The following is a 26,285-nucleotide window of genomic DNA, read 5'->3' as shown; positions in this document are numbered from 1 at the left end:
TTTGATTACTGCTTCAATTTATTTACTGGTTATGAGTCTGCTCAGGTTTTATATTTCTTACTCGTTCAGCTTTGGTGTATATACATCTTTAGGAATGCATCCATTTCTTCCAGATTGTCTAATTTGTTGGTGTACAGTTGCTCATAATATGTTCCTATAATTGTTTATATTTCTTCAGTATTGGTTGTGATCTCTCCTCTTTCATTCATGATTTTCTTTATTTGGGTACTTTCTCTTTTCTTTTTGATAAGTTGGGCCAGGGGCTTATCAATCTTATTAATTCTTTCAAAGAATTTGTTGATCTGTTCTATTGTTCTTTTGGTTTCTGTTTCATGAATTTCTGCTCTGATCTTTATTGTTTCTCTGCTCCTGCTGGGTTTAGGCTTTATTTGCTGTTCTTTCTCCAATTTCTTTAGGTGTAAGTTTAGGTTGTGTATTTGAGAACTTTCTTGTTTCTTGAGAAAGGCTTGTATTGCTATAAACTTCCCTCTTAGGATCACCAAAGATTTTGAATGGTTGTGTTTTCATTTTCATTTGTTTCCATGAATTTTTAAAATTTTTCTTTAAATTCCTGGTTGACCCATTCATTCTTTAGTAGAAGCTTTTTAGCCTACATGTATTTGAGTTCTTTCCAAATTTCCTTCTGCAATTGAGTTTCAGTTTCAAAGCATTGTGGTCTGAAAATATGCAGGGAATGATTTCAGTCTTTTAGTACCAGTTGAGACCTGATATGTGACCCAGTATGTGATCTAGTCTGGAGAATGTTGCATGTGCACTTGAGAAGAATATGCATTCTGTTGCTTTAGGATGATGTTCTGAATATATTTGTGAATTCTATCTGGTCCTGTGTGGCATTCAAAACCTTTATATCCTTGTTGATCTTCTGCTTAGATGATCTGTACATTCCAATGAAGGGAGTGCTAAAGTCCTCTACTATTATTGTATTATTATTCATGTGTTTCTTTGATTTTGTTATTAATTGGCTTATATAATTGGCTGCTCATAAGTTAGGGACATATATATTTATAATTGTTAGATCTTGTTGGACAGACCCTTTATGATATAGTGTCCTTCCTTATCTATTATTACAGTCTTTGGTTTAAAATTTAATTTGTCGGGGCGCCTGGGTGACTCAGTGGCTTAAAGCCTCTGCCTTTGGCTCAGGTCATGATCCCAGGGTCCTGGGATCAAGCCCTGCATCAGGCTCTCTGCTCAGCGGGGAGCCTGCTTCCTCCTCTCTCTGCCTGCCTCTCTGCCTACTTGTAATCTCTGTCTGTCAAATAAATAAATAAAATCTTTAAAAAATAAAATTTTTCTGGGGCACCTGGGTGGCTCAGTGGGTTAAGCCTCTGCCTTCTGCTCAGGTCATGATCTCAGGTCCTGGGATTGAGCCCCGCATCGGGCTTTCTGCTCGGCTGGGGGCCTGCTTCCCCCTCTCTCTTTGCCTGCTGCTCTGACTACTTGTGATCTCTCACTCTCTCTGTGTCAAATAAATAAAATCTTTCAAAAAAAAATATAATTTGTCTGGTATAAGGTTTTCCACCCAGCTTTCTTTTGATGTCCATTAGCATGATAAATAATTTTCTACCCCCTCACTTTAAATCTGTCTTTGGGTCTAAAAGGAGTCTCTTGCAGACAGCATATCAATGGGTCTTGTTTTTTTTAATCCAATCTTATATCCTGTGTCTTTTGATTGGGGCATTTAGCTCATTTACATTCAGAGTAACTATCGAAAGATAGGAATTTGGTACCATTGTAATACCTGTAAAGTGATTGTTAGTGTATATTGTCGCTGTTCCTTTCTGGTCTATGTTACTTTTTGGACTCTCTCTTTGCTTATGGGTTCCTTTTAATATTTCTTATAGGGCTGGTTTGGTTATCACAAATTCTTTCAGTTTCTGCTTGTTCTGGAAGCTTTTTATCACTCCTTCTATTTTGAATGACGTTTTACCTGGATAAAGTATTCTTGGTTGCATACTTTTTTCATTTAACACCCTTAATATATTATGGCAGTCCTTTCTGGCCTGCCAGGTCTCTGTGGATAGGTCTGCTGCCAATCTACTGTTTCTACCCATATAGTTTACAGACCTCTTGTTTCAAGCTGCTTTCATGATTTTCTTTTTGTCTCTGAGGTTTGTAAATTTTACTATTAGATGCCAGGATGTTGACCTATTTTTATTGATTTTGTGGGGGGTTCTCTATGGCTCCTGGATTTTGATGCCTCTTTCCTTCCCTGGATTAGGGAAATTCTCCACTATAATTTGCTCCAATATACCTTCTGCCCCACTCTCTTTCCTCTGCATCTGGGATCCCAATTATTCTACTATTGTTTTAATTTAGGGTATCACTTATCTCTTGAATTCTCCCCTTGTGATCCAGTAGTTGTTTATCTCTCTTTTTCTCAGCTTCTTTATTCTCTATCATTTGGTGTTCTATATCACTAACTCTCTCTTCTATCTTCTTTATCCTAGCAGTTAGAGTCTCCATTTTTAATTGCATCTCATTAATAGCATTTTTTATTTTAACTTGGTTAGATTTTAGTTTTTTTGTTTGTTCAGAAAGGAATTCTCTTGTGTCTTTGTGTCTTCTATGCTATTTCAAGCCCATCTAGTATCTTTATAATCATTATTCTGAACTCTGGTTCTGACATCTTATTTATGTCCCTACTGATTAGGTCCCTGGCAGTTAGTACTGCTCTTTTTTTTTTTTTTTGAGGTGAGATTTTTTTTTTTTTGTCTTGTCATTATGTCCAAAGAAAATAGATGAACAAGAGAACAAATGGCATAATGACCCCAGAGAAATATACACTATACAAATTTGAAGAGATGTAAAACTGGGAGAAAAAAAAGAGAGAGAGAGAATATAATCAGACAGGTGAGCAGGGTAGAGCAATATACTGGATTTCATGTGTATTTTGGTCTTTTAGAAAACTAGATCCTAAAATTGTAAAGAAAGAAAAACTTACACATGTACAAAAATAAAATTATATACAATGAAAGGATAGAACGTAACTATAAAAATGGAAATTAAAAGATGAGAGACAACAAAAGGAAGGGATATAAACAGTCAGGTGAACAGAACAGAGCAATATACTGTCTCCTGAGTGTACTTTGGTCAGTTCATTAGAAGAAATTACATCTCAAAATTGTAAAGAAAGAAAATCTTATATATGTACAAAAATAAGATTAAGTACAATGAAAGGATAGAATGTAACTGTAAAAATGAAAATTAAAAAAGATTTTAAAAAGGAGTTGATAAAATAAGAAATTGGTTGAAAAAGGAAAGAAAAAAATTAAAACAAAAATTAAAGTTGAAAGACTAAAGAATCACAGGTGAAAAAACAAGAATTCTATGTGCTGTATTCCCCTAGCACTGGAGTTTTGCAGTTCTCATTGATCTGTAAATGTGGTCTTGGCTGGATGTTCTTGCTGATCTTCTGGGGGAGGGGCCTGTTGCATTGATTAAGTATCTTTGCCTGCGATAGAATTGTACCACCCTTGCCAGGGGCCAGGCTAAGTCATCTGTTCAGGTTAGCTCTGTTTGCCCTTTGTTCCCTGAAGGCTTTCTTTACTGATTAGAAGATGAGAATGAAAATGGCAGCTTCCCAATCTCTGGCCCCAGAATGGAAAGCTTGGCATCCCACTCTTCACTGTACCTGCAGAGAAAAACAGTCAATCCCTCCCGTCTCCCTGGTCTCCACCTGCACTCTGTGTGCACCTGGCCTATGACAGACCATTTCTATCTCTGGCACATGGCCCTGTTTGGAGTCTCCAAACCCAGCAGTCTCCTGTGGCGTGATCCTATGCTGTTCCTCCTGGGGAGGGAAATGGAGTCTCCCTGAATCTGCTGCTTGTTGGGCCCCTGCTCTTTGAGGGGATCATGGTTTATGGCAACCACGAGCTCAAAGCCCACACTCATTCTTTGTGGTTGACTCTCCTCTCTCATACCTGGGAGCTCTGCTGCACTCAGGCAACCTCAGTCTTCATGTGACCCTGAGGGTCCTGAAACCACATTGCCTGCGCTGGGGTTCCATCCCTGCTTAGCAGCCTGAGCAACGTCCCTCACTATGCAGACTTCTAAAAGTTCTAATTTTGTGCTCCATTGCCCTATCACATGCCATAAGCTGGCTGACGGAAGCTCCCTCCTTATGCCATCTATCTTCCCAACTATCAGCTTGATTTACTTCTCTGCACATCCCCCCTTCCAGAAAGTGGTCACTTTTCTATTTGTAGAGTTACAGCTATTCTTTTTTTTTTTTTTTTTAAAGATTCCATTTATCCATCTGACAGACAGATCACAAGTAGGCAGAGAAGCAGGCAGAGAGAAAGGAAGGGAAGCAGGCTCCCTGCTGAGCAGAAAGCCCGATGCGGGGCTCGATCCCAGGACCCTGAGATCATGACCTGAGCTGAAGGCAGAGGCTTTAACCCCCTGAGCCAACCAGGCGCCCCTGAGTTACAGCTATTCTTTTCTTTGATCTCCAATTGAGTGTGCAGGTGTTCAGAATGATTTGATAGCTATCTAGCTGAATTCCTGGGACCAGATGAAATTAAGGTCTCCCTCCTACTGCTTTACCATCTTGTTATATTACTAGGCAGGTTAATAGGTCAACAGAGTGGCTAGGGCCTCTATTTCTACCACGGTTAATGCTGGGATTGTCTCTAGTTAGCTAGAAGTGAAAAAGGTAGGAATGTCACGTGGGAAGTTTTTACCAGCCAGGATTGGAAAGGTGACATCTCTTCACATCCCATTGACTATAACATTGTCATATAACTAAACTTAATATTGTAAAGTGGGATGGAACAGGGCAGTTGGAAAATGTAGTTTCTGGCTAGGTAGATCCTTTTCAGTGATAACTCTTTACTAGGAAATCATTGGTTTTTGGTGACAAGCTAGAAATCTCTGCCACAATCCCATATATATGGAATTCCTTATATAGATATTTCTGTCTATGTATCTATATCTATAAACATATAGATATATATCATCATATAGATATAATAGACATACAGATATGTCCATATTGTCATAATGGTAGGCCTTCTTTTTAAAGATTGTATAATATTCCATTGTGTGTCTATGTATATGTAATATACAATATTTTCTTGATCTATTGCCTGTTGATAGATATTTAGGTTGTTTCCCTATCTTGGCTATTTTGAAAATGCTGCACATAACATGTGAGTGCAGATATCTCTTCAAGATCCTGTCTTCATTGTTTTGAATATATACCTAGCAGTGGGGGTTGCTTGATCATATGGTAGTTCTATTTTTTATTTTTTTGAGATACCTTCATACTGTTTTCCACAGTAGCTGTACCAATTTACATTCCCACCAACAATGTACAAGTGTTCCCCTTTCTCTACATCCTCACCAGCCCTTGTTACCTCTTGCCTTTTTGATAACAGCTATTCTAACAGGTGTGAGGCAAAAGGAGAGGAAGAGAGAATCTTTTTTTTTTCCAATTTATTTATTTTCAGAAAAACAGTATTCATTATTTTTTCAGCACACCCAGTGCTCCATGCAAGCTGTGCCCTCTATAATACCCACCACCTGGTACCCCAACCTCCCACCCCCCCGCCACTTCAAACCCCTCAGATTGTTTTTCAGAGTCCATAGTCTCTCATGGTTCACCTCCCCTTCCAATTTACCCAAAAGCACATACCCTCCCCAATGTCCATAACCCTAACCCCCTTCTCCCAACCCCCCTCCCCCCAGCAACCCACAGTTTGTTTCATGATATTAAGAGTCACTTATGGTTTGTCTAGGAAGAGAGAATCTTAAGCAGAGTCTGGGCTGAGTGTGGAGCCTAACACACACAGGGCTCAATGTCACTACCCTGAGATCACAACCTCAGCCAAAACCAAGAGTTATATGCTTAACTGACTGTGCCACCCAGCTGCCCCAAGTAGGTTTCCTTTTGTAAAATGTCTGTTCAAGTCCTTTGCCCATTTTTAAATTGGGTTATATATTTTTTGCCATTAAATTATATGAGTTTCAGAAGTCTTTTTTAAAGCAAACTAAAACAGGGTGATAAAAAAAAAAATGGAGGGGCACCTGGGTGGCTCAGTTGGTTAAGCCACTGCTTTCTGGTCTGGTCATGATCCCAGGGTCCTGGGATCTAGACCCACACTGGGCTCTCTGCTCAGCTGGGAGCCTGTTTCCCCCTCTCTCTCTGCCTGCCTCTCTGCCTAATTGTGATCTCTGTCAAATAAACAAATAAATACAATCTTTTTAAAAAATTTAAAAAAAAATGGAATCCAAAGAATTAACTGAGGTATCCAACCCAATAGCATTAAAGTCTTTTTTTCTTTTTACAGCTTTATTGAGATATAAACTACATAAAATTCACCTGTTGTATGCAGTAATATTTAGTATCATAGAATTGTGCAACTATTACCCATTCCATTTTAGAAGATTACCTTTAGTAAGTTTCCTTGAGCCCATTTGCAGTCAATCCTTGCTCCCACTCCTAGCCCCCACAATCATAGATAAGCTTAGTGTCTTTTAGAAATTTGCTTTTTCTAGACATTTCATCTAAATGAAATTATACAATATGGAGTCTTTGGCATCTGACTTTCACTGTTTTTTTTTTTTTTAAGATTTTATTTATTTATTTGACAGGCAGAGATCACAAGCGGGCAGAGAAACAGGCAGAGAGAGAGGAGGAAGCAGGCCCCCTGTTGAGCAGAGAGCCTGCACAAAGCTTGATCCCAGGACCCCGGGATCATGACCTGAGCCAAAGGCAGAGGCTTTAACCCACTGAGCCACTCAGGTGCCCTCAACTTTCACTGTTTTTGAGATTTACCTATGTTGTAGTACATATCAGTATGTTATTCCTTTTTATTGCCGAAGGGCACTCCATTGTATAAACATACTGCATTTACCTATTCACCAATTGATTATTTTTAGTTTTTGGCTATTATGGATAATGCTGCTATGAACACCACACATAAGTTTTTGTGTAGACAGACTTTCTCATTTCTCTTGGGTAGAATGAAGTTGCTGGATTGTATGGTTAAGTTTATATTTAACTTTAGAAAACTACTGTTTCCCAAAATGGTTGTAATATTTTATGTTCACATTGGCAAAGTCTGAAGGTTCAAGTTTATCCCTATCTTTTTTTTTTTTTTTAAGATTTTATTTATTTGACAGACAGAGATCACAAGTAGGCAGAGAGGCAGGCAGAGAGAGAGGAGGAAGCAGGCTCCCCGCTGAGCAGAGGGTCCCATGCGGGGCTCAATCCCAGGACCTGAGATCATGACCTGAGCCGAAGGCAGAGGCTTTAACCCACTGAGCCACCCAGGCGCCCCTATCCTTATCTTTGTCCACATTTATCATTGATTTTTTATTATAGCCATTCTAGTGGGTTTGTGGTGTATCTTAAATCACTCTGGTTTTAACTTACATTTACTTATTGTCTAATGACACTGAGCACCCTTTCCTGTGTGTGTTAGCCATCTGTGTATCTTCATAGAAATGTCTGTGCAAGTCTTTTGCTGTTTTTTAGTTGGATTCTTATTGAGTTGTAAGAATTCTTTATATACTATGGATATAAGTCCTTTCTATGATTTCAAACATTGCCTTTCAATCTGTGGTTTGTCTTTTCATTCTTTTAAAGCTGTATTTTGAAGCTCAAGAAATTTTACAGATTATATTTATGAATTGAAATTTCATTAATTAAATTTGTCAATTTTTTTAATGACTGTCTTTTGGTATCATGTCTAGGATTTTTTTTAAAGTATTTATGTATTTATTTAGAGAGCAAGTGAAAACACTCGTATTCACATTCTAAGACTTTTGCATTTCTAGTAAATGTTTGGATCACCACGTCTGTCTCTACAAAAAAAAATGCATAACAGTATTTGTCAAAAGTTGTGAAAATTCTGAGGTTTTACCCTATTGCAAACTAACAAGTTACAGAGAGTTTGCAGACTCCTATTTTAACCTAACATCCAGGCTCTTATGTCCCAATTCCTTTTTACTTTTCTTACATTACTTCCTACAATGGCACTTCCAGTCACCTGGCCTTGCATATAAATAATGGAGCATACAGTGAATACATCTAGCTGATACTAAATACACTTTTTTCCTCCCCTCTTCCTAAAATTGTAAATCTGATTATCTTCATATATGAACTTAAAATATGGAAAATGTAAAGGGAGTAAGTGGTTTGTAATATTGTAAGTACTTATAATACAGTATATCTTTTTGCTCATGAATATTATGTACTATAACTATTGTTTCTGTAGTCTAATTAAAACATTTTCTTGGTGTTAAAAAACAAACAAACAAAAACCAAAAAACAAACTTCCTATTCATTCTTTTGAATGGCTCATTGTTGTCCCTACAAGATACACAGCTTAGCCATTTATATGCCTTTGTTGGTCTCTTCATAAGAATGTCCTTTCTTGGGGCACCTGGCTGGCTCAGTTGGTAGAGTCTGGGACTCCATCTTTGGATTATGAATTTGAGCCTTGCGTTGGGCAATGAATTTACTTTAAAAAAAAATGTCCTGGGGCGCCTGGGTGGCTCAGTGGGTTAAGCCTCTGCCTTCAGCTCAGGTCATGATCTCAGGGTCCTGGGATCGAGCCCCGCATCGGGCTCTCTGCTCAGCAGGGAGCCTGCTTCCTCCCCTCTCTCTCTCTGCCTACTTGTGATCTCTCTCTCTGTCAAGTGAATAAATTAAAAAAAAAATCTTAAAAAAAAAATAAAAAAATAAAAAAAAATGTCCTTTCCTACTATTTCTTCATGCATGGATCCTATCTGTTCTTCAAGGCTCCAGATCAAACATCCATCCTCCCCCTTTCCTGCACCCTCTCCATCTCTTCAGTTAGAAGTAATCTTTCCTATCTCTGACTTCCCACAGCATTATCATCTCTATTTCCTTATGACCTTTTTGCTTTCCCTTTGTTACTTACACATCTCATTAAAGTCAGTAGAATCTGCATATTAATAATGCCTGTGCCTTCCCTAGAATTTTTACACAGGGTCTTAATCTATAAATATGTTTGCCGCATAGGGATAGCGTTCTATTGGTGTTAATGTGATTTTTCTGTTCCTGCCATTAGGTGAAAGTGGTCAAACCTTATAGTAAAAAGAAATCCCAGGCTTTAAAGTTAAATAGGATTTTGGGTCTGTGGCTTATCATTAATTTGTTGAGCAAGTATTCAACGAGAAGTCCATTTTCTTCTCTGCTATGAAACAATCTTGTTTTAGCATGCTACGTGGTGCAATAATACAGACAACCAAAGGAATTTATTTGTTCATTGCTTCTGTATAAAACTTCTCGTAAAGGGTACCTGGGTGGTTCAGTCAGTTAAGCGGCTGCCTTTGGCTCAGGTCATGATCTCAGGGTCCTGGGATCAAGCCCTGCATCCCACACCCAGCTCCACAAGGAACTGGCTTCTCCTTCTCCCTTTGCCACACCTCCTCCAATCCCCCACCCCTGCTCAGGCTCCCTCTCTCTCTCCTTTCAAACAAATAAAAAATATATATTTTTAAAGACTTTATTTATTCATTTGGCAGGCAGAGATCACAAGTAGGCAGAAAGGCAGGCAGAGAGAGAGAGAGAGAGAGAGGAGGAAGCAGGCTCCCTGCTGAGCAGAGAGCCCGACATGGGGCTCGATCCCAGGACCCTGGGATATGACCTGAGCTGAAGGCAGAGGCTTTAACCCACTGAGCCACCCAGGTGCCCCTCAAACAAATAAAATCTTAAAAAATTTCTCTTTATTTGTAATCTTTCTGGTAAGTATTGTGATTGATATTGTAGATTTTCATTAGGGGTATGAACCTTGCCTCCTTCAGTCAGCTAACACAAATGATTGTGCAGTCTGTGATGATCTGAATTAATGGCATTACCTATTAGACATATAGATGTTACCAATGCTCCCCAAAGTAATATTTGATAGGTTAACTTTTTTTAAGCAAATGATAGTGATAGCTTCCTTAGATTTTTATACTTCCTTGCTTCTTCCCTCCTTCCCTCCATTCCTTCAGTCTTTCCTTCCTTCGAATAACAGAATGAAATAGCTATAGGCCTCTTAAAGCAAGGTAAATGTTTGGATTCCAGTATGGAGCAAAGTTTCCATATTCATCCAAAATCTTTGCTGACGTGATTCTTCCAATGTTTCCTGGAGATTTTCTGGAACTTGGACTAGAACTTGTGAATTATGCTAAGCAGAACACCTGATTGGTCCACAGCAAGGTTACAGCTACTTTTTGTTTTCCTAATTACTTGTAGGGAGGATAGAGTGAGTCAAATTAAACTATTGTATATATAAATATATATAATACATATGAAAATAATGTGTCTAAAGGGAGATTGGTGGGAGCTCTATACAACACCAGTCTTTCTGTAGGAAATTATAGCTTCTCTTTTAATATAGGGAAAGGATTCCTGTTTGACAGACCTCTCTAAACCTAACTTGGACTATCGAATCACTTCCTTTGATTTTTAGCTTACAGAAGAAAATTTTGACAATAAATCAAAACTGGTGAAGCTTTTGTTTTGTTGCCCGAGGATTTTTCTAACCTTTCTCCCTGGGAGTCATTGTATAACAAAAATTGTTAGATCCCTCTTCTTAGAAATCCTCAGATTATTGGGAATTTCCGAGGTAGCAGGATGTTGTCAATAGTAATTTGGCATACTGGGATAATAACCTGTTTCCCTCGCGTCTCTGATACGTGACTGTACTTAGACGAGGATAGTCACTATCCTGTATCGTGCAGCAAAACTCATCTCCTTAGCATAAACCTGGGTTTGGGAAAACACTTCACAGGTGGGAGACTGAGAACTTTTTCTCTTCCGAAATAAACAACGACTACAAGCTCTTCGACAAAGTTCTTTCCGCAAGATCTGTTTTCATACCAAATTACTCAAAGCCATCCTCTTCCTCTTTTGCGTCCTCTGCTGGCAACGCCCCTCCTACTCTTCTCAAAACTGGGGAACTCTTACTCCTCCTTCTCCCCGGTGGCGTCTTTCCTCAACACGGCAGGCAGAGCTGGCTCTCAGCTCCCGCAGCTCACGGCGAGCGACCCGGTTTTTATCCCCGCAGAGTGGGTTCGCATCTTCCGGCTCCTCTCGCCCACGCGGTGTGAGCTCGGGGAGCGCAGACCGCCTCTCTTACTCCCCGCCTCTCCCCCCGCCCCGCCCCAAGCCCTACGGATCGTCCGGCGTTTGACACACCGTAGGCTCCGTGAAGTTGTTTGACTGAAACTCCGGGAACCGGCGACCCTCTGGCCCCAGGAGCAAAATATGCGACCCGCGTTCCTCTCGACGTGGGCTGGGCGGTCCAGCTGCTGCAGTTGCAGCTGGCAGCCCGGTTCCCGCCAAGCCAGCTTTTAAAAACAAACAGCCGCGGACACCGGGCGTCCGCACGACCGCCTTTCACGGACCCAGGTGGGTTAATACCCGCCCGCTGAGCCCGCAGGGGCGGTGTCGGAGTTTGCTCCATGGAGAGAAACGATTTCCCTGGGCACACCGGGTCCCAGAACTATTTCTCTATAACTCTGGGCTGGAAACGCTGTCCGTTTTTTTCTAACGGTGACAGGAAGTCGAAGGAAAAACGTGGGACTCAGAGGTTTGGGGGTAACTCTGTTCGCAGCCACTCAGATTTGAGGATCTCCTTCTAACCCCAGACTAACGTCCGTGAGGATAGGCGCCCAGCACTCAGCGACCCCAGCCCCCAGGCAAAAAGCCCAACCCAACCTGCCGCTCCCTCAATTGCCTACACCCTCCGCGCCCCGCCCACCCCCGGGCGTTGAGCTGCTATTCTCGCGAGAACACGACTAGCCTCGCCTCCTCGGATTCAGGGTTCTCGCGAGAAGAGGCTTAAAAGCCGGCCTGTAACCTGCCCGGGCGGCTCTGCTAGCCGCAGCCGCCTGAGTGGCCGCCGCCACAGACACCTCCGGAGCGATCCAGTTGAGGAGGAAGCGGGGGTGTCCCTGACCCCCGCCTTTGCCTGGGCCCTCCGTGGACACACAAGAGGGACTGCAGGTTCGAGGGTGACTGGGCTCAGCTGGGGAACTCGGTGGGGGCGGCGCCGGAGGCTGGGCTTGGCTGGGCAAAGGAGGAAGGGGGCGGAGGGCGAATCTGGGCTTGAGCGCCCGGCTGCTGTGGCGGTGGTCTGGGCGTCCCAGACCCTGCTAGGAGACTGTGGGTGGGGTTCTGGGCTCCGGCAGCTGGCAACCGGTTCGGAGTGGCAAGGATGGGACTTGGGTTTTCGGGGTGCTGTTTTTGGGTTGGGAGTCCCAAGGCCTTTCTCCGGGGATAAAGGCGATACCCTCCTCATCCCTCCTTCCCAGGGCTGAGCTGCCCCGTGCCCCGCCCCTTTTCCTGTCACCGCTGGGCTAGCGTAGCGACCTCCTCAGGAGGGCGCATCACAATAGGGGATAGAGTAGCAGGTATTCTCCCCTTTGGGTGAAGAGGAGTGAGACTCCTGTAATGTGCTGCGTGGTTTTATGCTTTAACAGTATCGCGTATGGTAAAGCTTTGTTTTCCCAAACACTGCACAGAAAAGCTGCCCATGTTTTTCTTCTTCAGATGCAAGTCCCCTAACACGCTTTTTCCTTGTGAACGGGGTGCAGGGAGAGGAGACCTCATTTGGTAATTTGCTCGTGTGGGGTCAAGGAGACCATCCCTGGGTCTCCTAGGTCTTGTACAGTAGTTGTCAGTATTTAGAGTCCGTGATGAAAAGTTCACACTTGCCAAAGCTAGAGCCTCACTTGTCTCTTTGGGCACTTAGCATATAAAAATTATTTTTAAAATTTCTTAATCTTCAAGCGTTTTCATGCTTTTTATTTAAATCCCAGTGAAGCAGCCCAGTATATTGATTTTGGGGGGCAATTAGGCATCCCCCTTCTCCCCCCACACAGATATGATCAAGAATTTTTAGAGAGGGGGTTAAGGGTAAATTTTGAATGAAATAGACTGTAGAGATTGGAATAAGAGGTCTAATGAGTAATGCAACCTTAAGGGCCAAAAAAAGTTTCTGTGCTGGAGAAACCGTCCAGGACTGAAGTCCAAGCCTTGAAAATGAGGACTGTAGTTGTCACGAATGTAAAGTGGAAAGCCGTAGAAAATACTTGGGAAAGAATTTGATGTTGATGAAGACTTCAAAAGTGCATGAGAATTATTTCCAAAGGTGTAAATGTGTTTTATAAATATCCCCAAATTTCTCAGATTTTATGACCTATCTGCTATTGTTATGTATAAAGAGAAAGTTAAGGGGAGGATCTGAAGCATGGAGCTCCATGGTAAGGAATCATGGAGTTAGTTAACATAGTGCTCAATCAGGAAAGTTTTTATTGTCTCTGTGTTTTTGAGTTTTTTCACCTTTTTTTTCCCTCCCAGAAAAGCTTTCAGATGGGTTTTTTACCTTTATGTCACCCTTTACCCGTCTGAATTTTTATCTTTCTTACCTTTCTTCTAAGCCTTGTGAAAAATTTTTATTAACTATTAAGTTGCAAACCGGCAAGATCTGCTTTGTGGTTTTTTATGTTTAGGTGACTTGGTGAAATGTGAGAGTGAGCTGGGAAATGTGCACCTTCCATAGGAGTATGTTAAGAATAGCAAACTCACATGCCTGCAGGTACTAGGCAGATGAGAATGAGTGAACTGAAAGTAGGGAGCTTATGCCTCATCTTAGAGGGACATTCAGTTAACAGGTCCACCTGATTAGTGCCATATGTGAATGTGGGCCCAATTTTCAGCCTTTTTAATAGAACACAGGAAATCTAGATTTTTACTTGCAGTCTCTTCATTGTTAAAAATATTGACAACTGCTTAAAACAATTAAAAATAACCTAATGTGGCCTAACCAAACCCAAGCTTGTCAGTAGTGGTATCCTGCTTTCCAGTTTTGGACCTCTGTTTTAGGTCAGAATGAATAAATTTTACAACTGGGAGAAAAAAGAAGATTTAAAACAAATATATCAATTAGTTTGGAATTTCCGACCTAGGAGGATTTGAGAAAAATGTCAAATTCAAAACAGAAATCGGAGGAGGAGACAAACCATGAGAGACTGTGGACTCCGAGAAACAGAGGGTTTTGGTGGGGAGGAGAGTAGGGGATTGCGAGCCTGGGTGGGTATTATGGGGTGCACGTATTGCATGGAGCACTGGGGTGTGGTGCATAAACAATGAATTTTGGAACACTGAAAAAAATAATACACAAAATCAAAAAAAATTTTAATAGCCGAATTTAATAGCCTTGAAGTCCAGTATAGCAAATGGGATTGGTACTTTTTTGTTTTAACCATGGAAACAACCAAAGAAATTTCTCAGTATTTATGGCTTAATAACTAAAGGTTCTGAACAAAGCTAATTTACAGGTATCTTGTAAGGAAATTGATTCACCGAGAGGCCTCTTACTGTACTTGTAATTAACACATGAAATTAAATTCAGGAGACCCTCTATAACTAATCTGTAGTTTTGAATGTTTATTGGTTGCTCTGCCATGGCACATTGTCTTCCCGGTCATTGACTCTTACTGGAAGCAATATTAATTTCTTGGGTTCTGTTCCTGGCAGATGGGGTGAGGGGAGGATGTATAGGGATAGAAAGAAATAGGTTGGGGTAGTGTAATGTGAAGCAGGCAGTCATGATCCTTCTCTTTACGTTGTACGTTAAAAACTTAATATAACTAGTTGTGCATACACATAGTAGTTTAGTGATATTTGTAAAATTGAACCCAGTGGTTAGTTTTTCTTTTAAGAATAGTTACTTTGACTAAACACAGTGCATTACACATAGTAGAGCTTAGTGATATTTGTAGAGTTGAACCCCGTGGATTAAGGCACATTTACCCATTAGTGGGAAATACTTTAATCACATAATCTGATTCATATTTAGTTGGACTGAGGGGAATGGAAGTTTAGAGGTCAGACCTAGAAAGAAGTGGACCTTAGGCATATTGAAGGCAAGGTGGGGAGTCTTTGGAGGGGACGAGGGTGAGAGAGGAGTCTAGGTGAGGGAGAGAGTTTTGAAAAGGAAGATGAAATGGTGAAGTACCCTTTCATCTACTGTGCAGTTTTACAAAGCTCTGCCTTTTACAGCTAAATTTACTGTAACTCATACAAGGACTACAGAGAATATTGGTTTTTCATGAGGACCTCTTCCGTAGTTTGCAAACTTGGTTTTCTTCCTTTTAACCCGGTCTTCTCAGGTTCAACTAGTCTATTAATCTCTTCATCCAGTCTCTCCACCTCTCTCTAGTATAAGAAGTGAAACAGGAGATATGTATTATGTTTGTGAGGTGTTGCTTTTTGAAAGTTTTAAAAACATTTTTGAAAAATCTGTTGTGTACTTGTGGCGATTGTTTGTTGAAGGGGGCAACATTCTCCCCTACCATCCCGCTTCTACCATGACCTGTAAGTAACTCTTTGAAGTAGCTCCCCCCGCCCCGCTTTTTTTTTTTTTTTTTTTTTTCTTTTTAAACCCCCTGAAATGCCTTCCCAAGAAAGCATTAGGTGAAACGAGGAGAAGGGATTCAGTGTTTTTGCTCAGTGCCTTCTGGTTCTGTTTTTGGAACTCCCAGTTCTTAGGATATACATTCTCTTTATATCTGTATGGTAGACTTATCTGAGCAGGCTGGGCCCTATTAGGGAAAAGGAAATGGTATATCTATCTACAAATCTAAGTAAGTTTAATTTACGTTTGAAATAAGGGAAGCTTTCTTGGCCACTGGTTTTAGCTGTATTTTTATCTTTATCTGTCTGACTCCTCAATTTTGTTTCTTTGTTGGTTATGAACCCACAGTGAGGGAGGAAGAGGTGGTTTATAGGTGTTCACTAATGGAGGAAGAACTATTTAAGAATTTTTTTTTCTCCCTTTGGATAGAATGTTTGTTAGGGTTCAAGCTAATGTTGCATTTTCCCATGGCTTTCTCTGGTTTACTTTGACATACTTGAAACATTTCCTTGCTAAGCAGGTAGTAGTCTAGAGCACAGAGACAGAAGGCAATCAGAATTCCGAGAACCTGGGAGAGAATTAGAGGTTAGTAAATGTCAAATAGGTGATGGTAATACAGTGAGCTGAGCACTTGAAACAGTATGAACTTGATCATAGAAAGATTTTATGTGAAATACATGACCTTATGTCATAGTAGATTGCTAAAAATCACTAAGATGCTGAAAGATATCTTTGCTAATGAAAGCATCTTTCTTTGCCCTTAATTCCTAGTTTATATTTTTCTGTTTGAAAATGTAAAATATCTGGCACTTGGTACTTATTTTTGTCTTTATAATTGAAATGAATTATCTATTAATATTTTTGGTTGCAAATTGAGATTAACATTTAGTATTTGGCTGGGAATGAGAGTCTCATAGTGAATCACTGATTGAAGTACTTGATTAGAAAGTATGAATAATACTTTTCTGAGGTCATTTTAAATTGTAAACACACTTACCAGCTTGTAATACTTTATTTGGGATCATTTAGATCTGGATTTAAAGCCAAATGTTAGTAAGCTCTATGAGGTTACTTCACCTTTATGAGCCTTTGTTTCCTTACATAAAAAATGGAGAGAGAATGAAAAATGAATTTGAGAATAAAATAAAATAAAACATGTAAAAATGCTATGTAAATAGTAAAGTGAGTATCACTTCTTAGCACTTTGTTCTGTGTTTATGCTCAGAAAATAGCCTATGATCTTGAAACACATCCATCAGGTAAATTTATATCCAGCTATCTCTTTTGCAGGGAAACAAGTTCAAATGGTTATTTACAGCCTTGCCATATGACTTCCACTAGGAATTAAAATGTTTTTGTTTTTTCTTTATTCTCGTCAACATTGAACAATAGAAAGCTCTTTTTCTTGCTTTTCATGTTGGCATCCATTGACTGATAGCTGGTATTCTATGTAATTTGAATGCCAGGTAGAATAGCAGCAAAAAGGGAAGAGAGAATACATTGGAGAGATGGTTTTCCATTTAAAAAATCATCTATTGGGATGCTGTTATTTGCTTCTAAATATAAAATTATTTTTATTAATTTGGATTGTTTCCCTTTTATTTCTTTGACTGGTATTGCTATAGCAGGTGAGATAATTATCCTATGTTTAGTGTTTATAGACTACGTTAAATATCTCCTTACAAATAAGCTTTAAAGTTCAGATACCTTCAGAATATGAAACTGAGATCTCAGGTGCAAAATTGTGCAACAAAGTATTTTTATAATTTTCTTGAATGGTCTTGCATATAATGCTGTGTTATTTCAAAGGTAATTATTTCATTCAGGACAGTGTGCTTTATGCGATGCAAGATTAAATTTGATTTTTCTCACATCTAGAGAGCAAACAACACAATCTGCTCTGTCCTTTTGGTTCCTCATTTGTTAGAGTTTTCTTAAAGAAGTTCTGTAAAAATGGTAGCTATGGGGCAGTATTGTTTTCTTCTTACTGAGTATTCCACAATGCCTGAGTTTCTCTTTTGAGAAAGAATGTTGAATTATTAGAAAGTAGTGGAATTATAAAACCATAATACTGAAAGTACTTTAAATCATTAATACTCTAATTTTTGGAAGGGCAGATTAAACCCTCTTACCTGATTTTTTTTTTTTTTAAGATTTTATTTATTTATTTGCTAGACAGAGATCACAAGTAGGCAGAGAGGCAGGCAGAGAGAGAGAGAGGAGGAAGCAGGCTCTCCGCGGAGCAGACAGCCCGATGTGGGGCTCGATCCCAGGACCCTGGGATCATGACCTGAGCCGAAGGCAGAGGCTTTAACCCACTGAGCCACCCAGGCGCCCCGATTTTTTTTTTTTTAAAGATTTTATTTATTTATTTGACAGGCAGAGATCACAAGTAGGCAGAGAGGTAGGCAGAGAGAGAGGAAGAAGCAGGCTTCCTGGTGAGCAGAGAGCCCGATGTGGGGCTCGATCCCAGAACCCTGGGATCACGACCTGAGCCGAAGGCAGCAGCTTTAACCCACTGAGCCACCCAGGCGCCCCCCTCTTACCTGATTTTTATAGAAGTTACTGGCTGGTAGTGGGGAAGCTGAGACGAGTATTCAGATCTGCAAGTCTCCTGATTCTGGGTGGTTATGTACTTCTGGGAATGTATGGAGAACTTATTTTTTCTGAAGGACCAAGTAGAACTTTCATTTATATATATTATAATTTATATATATTTAAAATAATCCCTTTTTCATTTCCATTTTTGTCTGTTTACATAGTATATATCTAATACTGGTATGACAGTATATATACATTATTTATATACACGTGTATATATATACAACTGTTAAGTTAGTTGAACTCAAAACATTAAGGGAGAAAGTGTCATATTTTAGAAGAAAAGTGGTGTGACATCTTTCATCATTACTTTCATTTATCATTCATCAGTGAGTGATACTGTTTAACAGCAGTCTTAAACACTTGTTGGTTTTGAAATTGTAAGAGTACTTTGAAAATTACTTCTAAAAGTTTATTTTTGGAGTAATTTCTTTTTTACTATTAAAGTATAATGCATTGCATGCAATTTGGGACATTTAGCAAAGAGCAAGGAAGAAAATGGCACTGTAATCCCATGGCACAGTGATAATTGCTTCCACCCCCTCCCTCCCCTGCCCCTGCAGTTGGGATCATTCTGTATGTAGTGACTTCAAATTTTTCTTTTGAGAAATTAAAATACAATTTGAATGATATAACAGATACGTAGACTTAAAAACTAACATTTCTTTCCTCCTCTTTCCCCTCCCCTTCTATCATCATAAATGCTTTGATGAACGTATTTGTTAGGATAAAGTTAAAAGTAGGGATTCTTGTGCCAAAGTGTATAATAGCCTGCAAGTTTTATAATTTATGTTCCCACAAACTTGAATAGCCATTTTCTCTGTACTTCAGCCATCACTGCTTGTTATTAAAACCAACCAACAAATCTTTGACCATTTGATAGGTTAAACATCTCAGATTTAACTTCGGTTTCTTGTATTACTACTGAGGTTGACTATTTCTGCTGTTCCCCTTTTTTGACTCACTATTTTCTTTTTGTAAATTGCTAGTTTATGAACTTTGCCCATAGTGTTGTGGTATTTTAATATGGATATATAAATATTCCTATGTATTTAAGATTTTAATTCTTTGTTTTGTATCATAAAACTTCTTATGGTTTTTTGGGTATATTTGTTTGGTATAATAAAATATGGTATATTTTATTTGTTTGAATTTTTATGTAGTCTCACTTAATGTTTCTTGAAACCTGTGTATAGTCCTAATTCTGATCTCTAATGAAGTTTTCACCAGTCTTTGCTGAGAATGTTAGCATAAGTTGGCTGGCAGCACATTCCTGTTTCTCAGACTAGCAGTCTTTGTCTTGATAGTGTTTTTCTTTTTCTTTTTTTTTTTTTTTTAAAGATTTTATTTATTTATTTGACAGAGAGAAATCACAAGTAGATGGAGAGGCAGGCAGAGAGAGAGAGAGAGGAAAGCAGGCTCCCTGCTGAGCAGAGAGCCTGATGCGGGACTCGATCCCAGGACCCTGAGATCATGACCCGAGCCGAAGGCAGTGGCTTAACCCACTGAGCCACCCAGGCGCCCCAGATAGTGTTTTTCTTTGATTTGAGGCTTAGAAATTCCTTCCTTATTCTGAGAGTCAGATAATCATTCACTTATTTTCTCCTTGTTGTTGTTTTTTTTAATGATTTTATGTTGTACTGTGAAGTTTTTAGTGTGGAATTTGGGTGAGACTCATGAAGAAGGAAAGGATCTTATCAAATAGTTATAAGCAGTTATTTTTTTAGAATCTATTTATCTAACCTTGAATCTGTCTATATATCTGTCTTTCTTGTAGGGATTTGAAGTGCTACCACTAACACTTTTATTTTCTGGGTATAGCATTTTGATGGGTTGCATATTAAATTTGAGAGACTGTATAGTATGGTGTAAAAAAGACTGATTTTGACTACAGAGATGTGTATCTGTGTCTTGATTTATTTATTTGCTGTGACATTAGGCAAATAACATAATCCCTTTAAGCCTAAACCAATTTCTCAATTTTTAATAAGACACCTCTGTGTCTTATAGGATTGATATGTGGATTAGCATATATCAGTCATAATATATATGAAATATATATGAAAATCCAACTTATTATCCAAGGTTCCCTGAATTAGGTGCATTTAGAACACCCTGTGCCTCAGCCCTACTTGAAAAATCTCATTACATATTTGGCTGGAGTTTTCTTAATGCTGAAACATATTTAATCTACCATTGGTCTGGTAAACTTCCCGAGGAGGATGGCTTCATCTTTTTCTTTCAAGATTCTATTTTGTCTTGGTCATTACTATTCTAGGTGGAGGTAGTTAATAAGAGGTGAATGAATTTGAGTGACATGGCAATCCTTTTTATTGCTACTAAATCTGCAATTATATTTATAAGGACATCTACTGTTTATTTACAAAAAAACAAACATTAAATGGTACACTTTAGGACATGGTAGTAGTAGACTTTTTAGTTATTTATTTAGAATATATAAATATGTGGTTCAAATATCAAAACTATATAAAAAGAATACCTAGAAGTCTTGCTTATATTTGTATTCCTTTCGCCCCATTCCCATCCTGCCCCTGTAGGTAACCATTTCTATTAGAGTCTTGGTTATTCTTCTAATTCTTATTGCAAAAATAAATATATGTATATTTATATTTATGTGTGTGTGTGTATTTATATTTAATTTATTCACAAAAGTTAACAAACCATGTACTACCTGTTTTTTCACTCGTTTTTTCCCCCCACCTAACATATCTTGGATCTTAATCCACAATTGTACTTGGGGATCTCCTTTATTTATTTATTTATTTATTTATTTAATAGATAGCATGCACCAGTGAGGTGGGAGGGCTGTGGCAGTGGAAGAGAGAGATAGAAAGAATCTTAGATGGACTCAATGCCCAGCTTGGAGCCGGAGATGGAGCTTGCTTTCATGACTCTGAGACCATGACCTGACCTGAAATGAAGAGCCAGCTGTTTAATGGACTGAGAGCCACCTAGGCACCCCTCCCTTATTTTTTATATATGCATAGTATTTCATTGTGTAGATGTACCACATTTTATTCGTTTAGTCTTTGCTGATGTACATTCAGATGTTTTTAGTCTTTTGCCATTAGAAATAAGGCCACAGTGAATATATTTTGAATATTTGATTAGTATTTGTATAGTTATATCTTCAGGAGATTCTTAGAAGTGGGACTGGTAAACATTTGTATAATTTAGAGATCGCATAATTACTCTCCATGGGGAATTGTTTTTCATAAGCAGTTATGAGAATGCAGAGAATATCCATTTCTTCAGTTTGACCAACAGAGTATATGGTCAAAATTTGAAGTGTTATCTTGCATTTCTCTTATGAGTTGAGTTGAACATATTTTTATAGGTTTAAGGCTGCTTATTTGCCTTTATTTTTCTGAGAATTTCCCATGTCTCCTGTGCATCCTTCTCTATTTTGGAGAGGGGAGCTATCTGTTTTTTTTTCCCCTCTCTTTTTAAAGAGTTCTTTATATAGTAAAAAGTCTTTAAGTTGTGTTTATTATTCCTGCTGTTTTTTGCAATATTGTATGATTTCAATTTTTACATTTAGATAGCTGATTTTTTTGGAGTGTATCCAAGTATTTGTGAGGTATGGATTGAGTTTTATGTTTTCACAGATGTTTATTTATCCATTTGTCCCAATACCACTTATTAGTGTCTGTCCTTTCCTCAGATGATTCGAGAAGCTACTTCTTTATCGTATATCAAATTTTCTTATGTTTTAGGGATCTATTTCTAGACCTTCTCTTCTCTTCTTTTGGTTTGTTTGTCTATTCATATACCAGTACAACCGACTTTTAGTTTTTGAAATAAGCCTTAATGATCTTTGAATATAAGAAAATAAAATTTATTTTAATAAAGTTGAATACTACCTGTAATATTAGACACAAAGATAACTAGTTTGTGTATATGTGTGTGCAAGTATTTTGTCTCAAGGCAAGTTTTAGAGTCTTCAAAATGAAACATTTAGAGGAAAATAACTTTTTTGAGGGTGGTGGTGGTGCCAGGCACTGATATTCTGCCTCTAACTTGCTGGCATATATGGTAGTTAACTAGCCACATACTGCTCTTTAAATTTAGATTAATTAAAATGGAAAATTAAAAATTTCCTCAGTTGTAGTACGTCCTAAGTGCTTAGTAGCCACATATGGCTAATGGTTACTTTTTGGACAGGGCAAAAATAAAACATTTTCATTATAACACAAAGTTCTGTGGATAGCAATGTATTCTAGAACTTGAATCATACTTACGGCCTTTTCTAGCCTATTGAATTGATGGCAGAGAAGCAAAAAATCTCAAAGGACTAGAAGGTTCTGGAAATAACAGGGCAAAATGTAAAGTTATATGAAGAAGATACGTAACTTATTTTAAAAGACTCCCAGAGTGGGGAAAAAATTGTTTAAAATTCTGTTTAAGGGGTCATGGAGGAAAAACGAAAACATTTAAGAGTCTGACTTTGTTTAAAGGATGCTGGTTCTTAGGAGTTGAATGTAATCTCCTTTGATTTAGACACTTCATCAGCTTATTGGAGATTTGTCTATATTTTATGTCAAGATGATTTATTTCAGTTTAAGATGCTTCTCGTTTTGAAGGCAAAATTTTGTCATAGAAAAAAAGGAAAAGGGGGCGTATGCACAGGAAACAAAACTTAAGATGTTTTTGGAATATAAAAAAAACATGTCTTTTAGTGAGTTTTAAGAATTTAGTACTACAAACAGCATCTAGTTCTTTACAATGCTATGTAGGTAATTAGAAAATGGGTAAGATATGGAAAGACTATCAATATTTATTGATCTGTTTAAGGTGGGATGAAACAAATAAATGAAACATTTCTTGAAGTATTAATGCCTTCAAGAAGCCAGCAAAATTTAAATAGCAATTACATAAGGTTAGTTACCTCAGAGATTTTGTCTCTGGGTCACCTCTGGGAAATGAAGGGCTGAATGTGAATTGACTTTGGAAGTCTTAGATTTTTGGTGGGATTAGATAAGGAAGCCCTGTAGATAGACAACATTTCCTACTTTTAAGGGGAATTTCATGCAGTTTTATTAAATCTGTGAGTATCTTCAGCAGTTAGCAAAATGCCTGAAAAGGTGCTAAGTATTTAATGAATAGATTTTGAATGAAAACATAAATCATTTAAATTTGATATCATGGAACTAGTTACACAAAATTTAGTCAGATATAACACATACTGTTTGCATAATGATCATATGGGGGGGATCTACAATAATAATAATTTTTTTTTTTTTAGATTTTTAAAAAAATTTACATCCAGTAAAATTCTCTGGTGTATAGGTCTTAGGAATTTTTTTTTTTAAACTCACAGCCTTGAGATCAAGACCTGAGTTGGTATCAAGAGTCAGATGATTAACTGACTAAGGCAGGGGCCCCCAGGTCTTACAAATTTTGACAAAGGAATACAGTGGCTTAACTACCACCACCAGCACCACCGTAATCCAGATACAGAACAGTTCCATCAAACTGCCCTCCTCCCCCATCTCCAAATTAAACTGTGCTCTCCTTGACTATGTTCTGTTTTATATTCCTTTCTTTCTGAGAATGTTATAGAAATGGAATCATCTATATGCAAACTTTGAGTCTGGCTTCTTTAACTTACCATAACACTTTTGAAATTACACTTTGTTGAGTGTATCAGTAGTAAGTCCAGTTACTTAAATGTTGTATCATTAGATGCTGTCCTACCCATGTGTACAGATACATTCATTTTTTTCCCCGTCTTTCTCTGTATTCTATGGATTGGATAATTTCTACTCATCTGTTTTCAAGCCCCCCCCCTTTTTTTCTCACCTTGCCTGCTATTGTGTCCATCTAATTGAAATTTTCATTTTAGTTATTGCTCTTTTCAGCTAGAACTGAATTTTTCATTTTTTGATAGTTTTCACTTGTCTATTGAGATTCCCTGTCTGCCACTGGTTAAAACCACCTTCTTATTTTAGTTCTTTGAATATATTCCCTTAATTGTTTACATATAAGGTTTGGAGTCATCATTTGCTAAATTCTAAGTCTGGACCTACTTGGAGTCACTTTCTATTGATTGCCTTTTTACTTCATTATTTCTTTGCATCTCATAATTTTTGGCTAAGATCAGAGCATTGTAATGTTGTCATGAGCATTATTTTTTTTATGTTCTAGTGGTACATTAACTTGCCTGGATTCAATCTGCAAACATTCTTTCCCAAGCAGTGTATTCTAACAAATACCTGTGCTTGGTTCTTCTTCCAGCTACTTGTTTTTCAGTTTGGTCTCTTGTGGAGTGAGTGGAAGAAAGTTCTTTCCCACCTGTGTGATTTGGTGGTTAGCCAAAAATTTGGGCTGAGATTATATTCAGATTTTGGAGCTCACCCTTAATTTCTAGCTCCTCTGCCTGCCCCTGACACCCTAAGCCAGTAAGGGCTTCAGCTTTCTGCAGCTTGGGCTGTGTCTGGTTGGGGAATGCACTCAGTTTAAAAAGCATCCAACTCCTAGATCTTATGCCCTGCAGTTTTCGAGGGTAAATTCCTCTATACTCTACTGCAGAGGCTACTTGGGCTCTCCCTTTGGTACATGATTAATTTAGCTAAGCACACCTTATGCTCAGATTTTTGGGTCAGTACCTTTGTGGGTCTTTCATTCCCAATAAGTCTGACTTGAATTTCCAGCTGCACTTCCAGCTTTGGTGTTTTCTCTACTACTTTGAGCTGTATGGCTGTCTGGTTTCCTTCACCATATTTATAGGGGTTGGGAAGGGCACTCAGCATAAAAACTTCCCTCTGAACTTACAGTTCTGTTCCCTTTTAGGATACGCTTTTTCCCCCCACTACTTTGTGCTTTGGGACATTTGCCAGTGCTTTTAAACTCCAGTTTTAAAAATATTTTATCCACATAATAAATCATTGTTGTCTACAAGGGGCTCACGTGATCACTTCACTTGACTGCCTTTGTGGGACGTTTCTTTTCACCCTCTGGTTTACTTTTCTTTTTTTTTTTTTTTTTTTTTTTTTTTTTTGGTTTACTTTTCTTTTAAAAGTTATTTCTACCTCTTCTATTTCTTTCACAATTATATGTAGCAGTATTCACTCTCTCCAGCCTCTCCACTTCTTGATGTAGATGAAATATCTTCTGTGTATTTGCCTTTTTGTGCAGCTGAAAGGTAGTCCTAGGCTCATAGCCCTGGCATCACTGTGTGATTTTGTTCTTTTCATTGTTTTCCCTTTTACCGATCAGGTCTTTCTCTCCAGTAACCACCAAACTTGAATTACTTTGTTTGCAAAGTTTGAGAGTGAAAAACAATTTTATGTTAATAAGGAAGTTTTTATATAATAACACTATTTAGAGTGAGATCTCAACAGGATGGACAAAGCCAAATTTGGCTGAAGTTTAAGAAAAAACAAAATCTGCTGGCGATAGGAGCAAATATGTGAATTTCCGTGTACCTCGCTTGGTACATTGGAAAGAACATGAGCTTTTTGTTAGACTGGTATTCTAATCTTAGCTCAAAAATCTCCTCATCTGTGAAACAGGATTATAATATTAGGTTGCTGCAAGCTTTAAATAGGAGAAAATTAAACTTCTTAGCTCATTGATACATAGTAAAGACAATAAATAGTTTCTATATACTGTCTTTTAAAAAAATCCTTCTGTGGTTCATTGCCATTAATTAACACTACCTGGAAATAATATCCCAAAGGCCACTTATTTATTTATTGTAGTCCTGAAGATTCTATTCCTCCATCCACCCTTTTTTAGATGGCAATATCCAAGAGAAGAAGAGTAATCAATTGCCTTTTTCCTAGCTGATTTTTGGCAGTCTCCTGAGTGCATGTCCCTAGCCAATACACCCAGTTGTTTCAGCCTCTGTACAGATTATTTCTAAATTATTTAGAATTTTGATTATTTCTGTCATGCCTAAAAATAGCAATGAACTGTGACATTTTCTAAGAACTTTGTTTCCAGTAGTCCAGTAATTATTTTTTTGATTACAAGATCAATATAATAGTAAACTTTAGTTTGCCTTATATGAAGTAGACATTGGGGAGCCAAGAGTTCTATTTTATCTTATTTTTTTAAAAGATAGATTTATTTATTTATTTATTTATTTGAGAGAGAGAGAGAGAGAGAGAGAGTGTGTGTGCAGGTACACACACAAGTGGGGGAAGGGGCAGAGGAAGGAGAAGCAGACTTCCCACTGAGCAGGGAGCCTGACACGGGACTTGATCCCAGGACCCTGGGATCGTGACCTGAGCCCCAAGGTAGATGCCT

General features: G+C 38.4%; 1 protein-coding gene across 4 annotated transcripts in view; it reads left to right on the top strand.

The window, feature by feature from the left end:
- Positions 1–11,296: 11,296 nt before the first annotated feature.
- The window catches only part of BTBD10 (BTB domain containing 10), a 73,935-nt gene continuing 58,946 nt past the window's right edge, over positions 11,297–26,285 (top strand). For 2 of the 4 annotated variants that reach the window (XM_044258874.1, XM_044258872.1), the window contains exon 1: positions 11,799–11,995. The gene's annotated coding sequence lies outside the window, so the exon portion shown is untranslated. Of the gene's footprint in view, positions 11,399–11,798; positions 11,996–26,285 lie in introns of those variants that run through there. The other 2 variants (XM_044258875.1, XM_044258873.1) reach the window with 2 other exon arrangements.

Source organism: Neovison vison, chromosome 7 (assembly GCF_020171115.1).
Source record: "Neovison vison isolate M4711 chromosome 7, ASM_NN_V1, whole genome shotgun sequence".
In the NCBI taxonomy this organism is placed as follows: domain Eukaryota; kingdom Metazoa; phylum Chordata; class Mammalia; order Carnivora; family Mustelidae; genus Neogale; species Neogale vison.
Note: the sequence above shows the minus strand (reverse complement) of the source record. Positions and strands in the feature narration are given on the sequence as shown.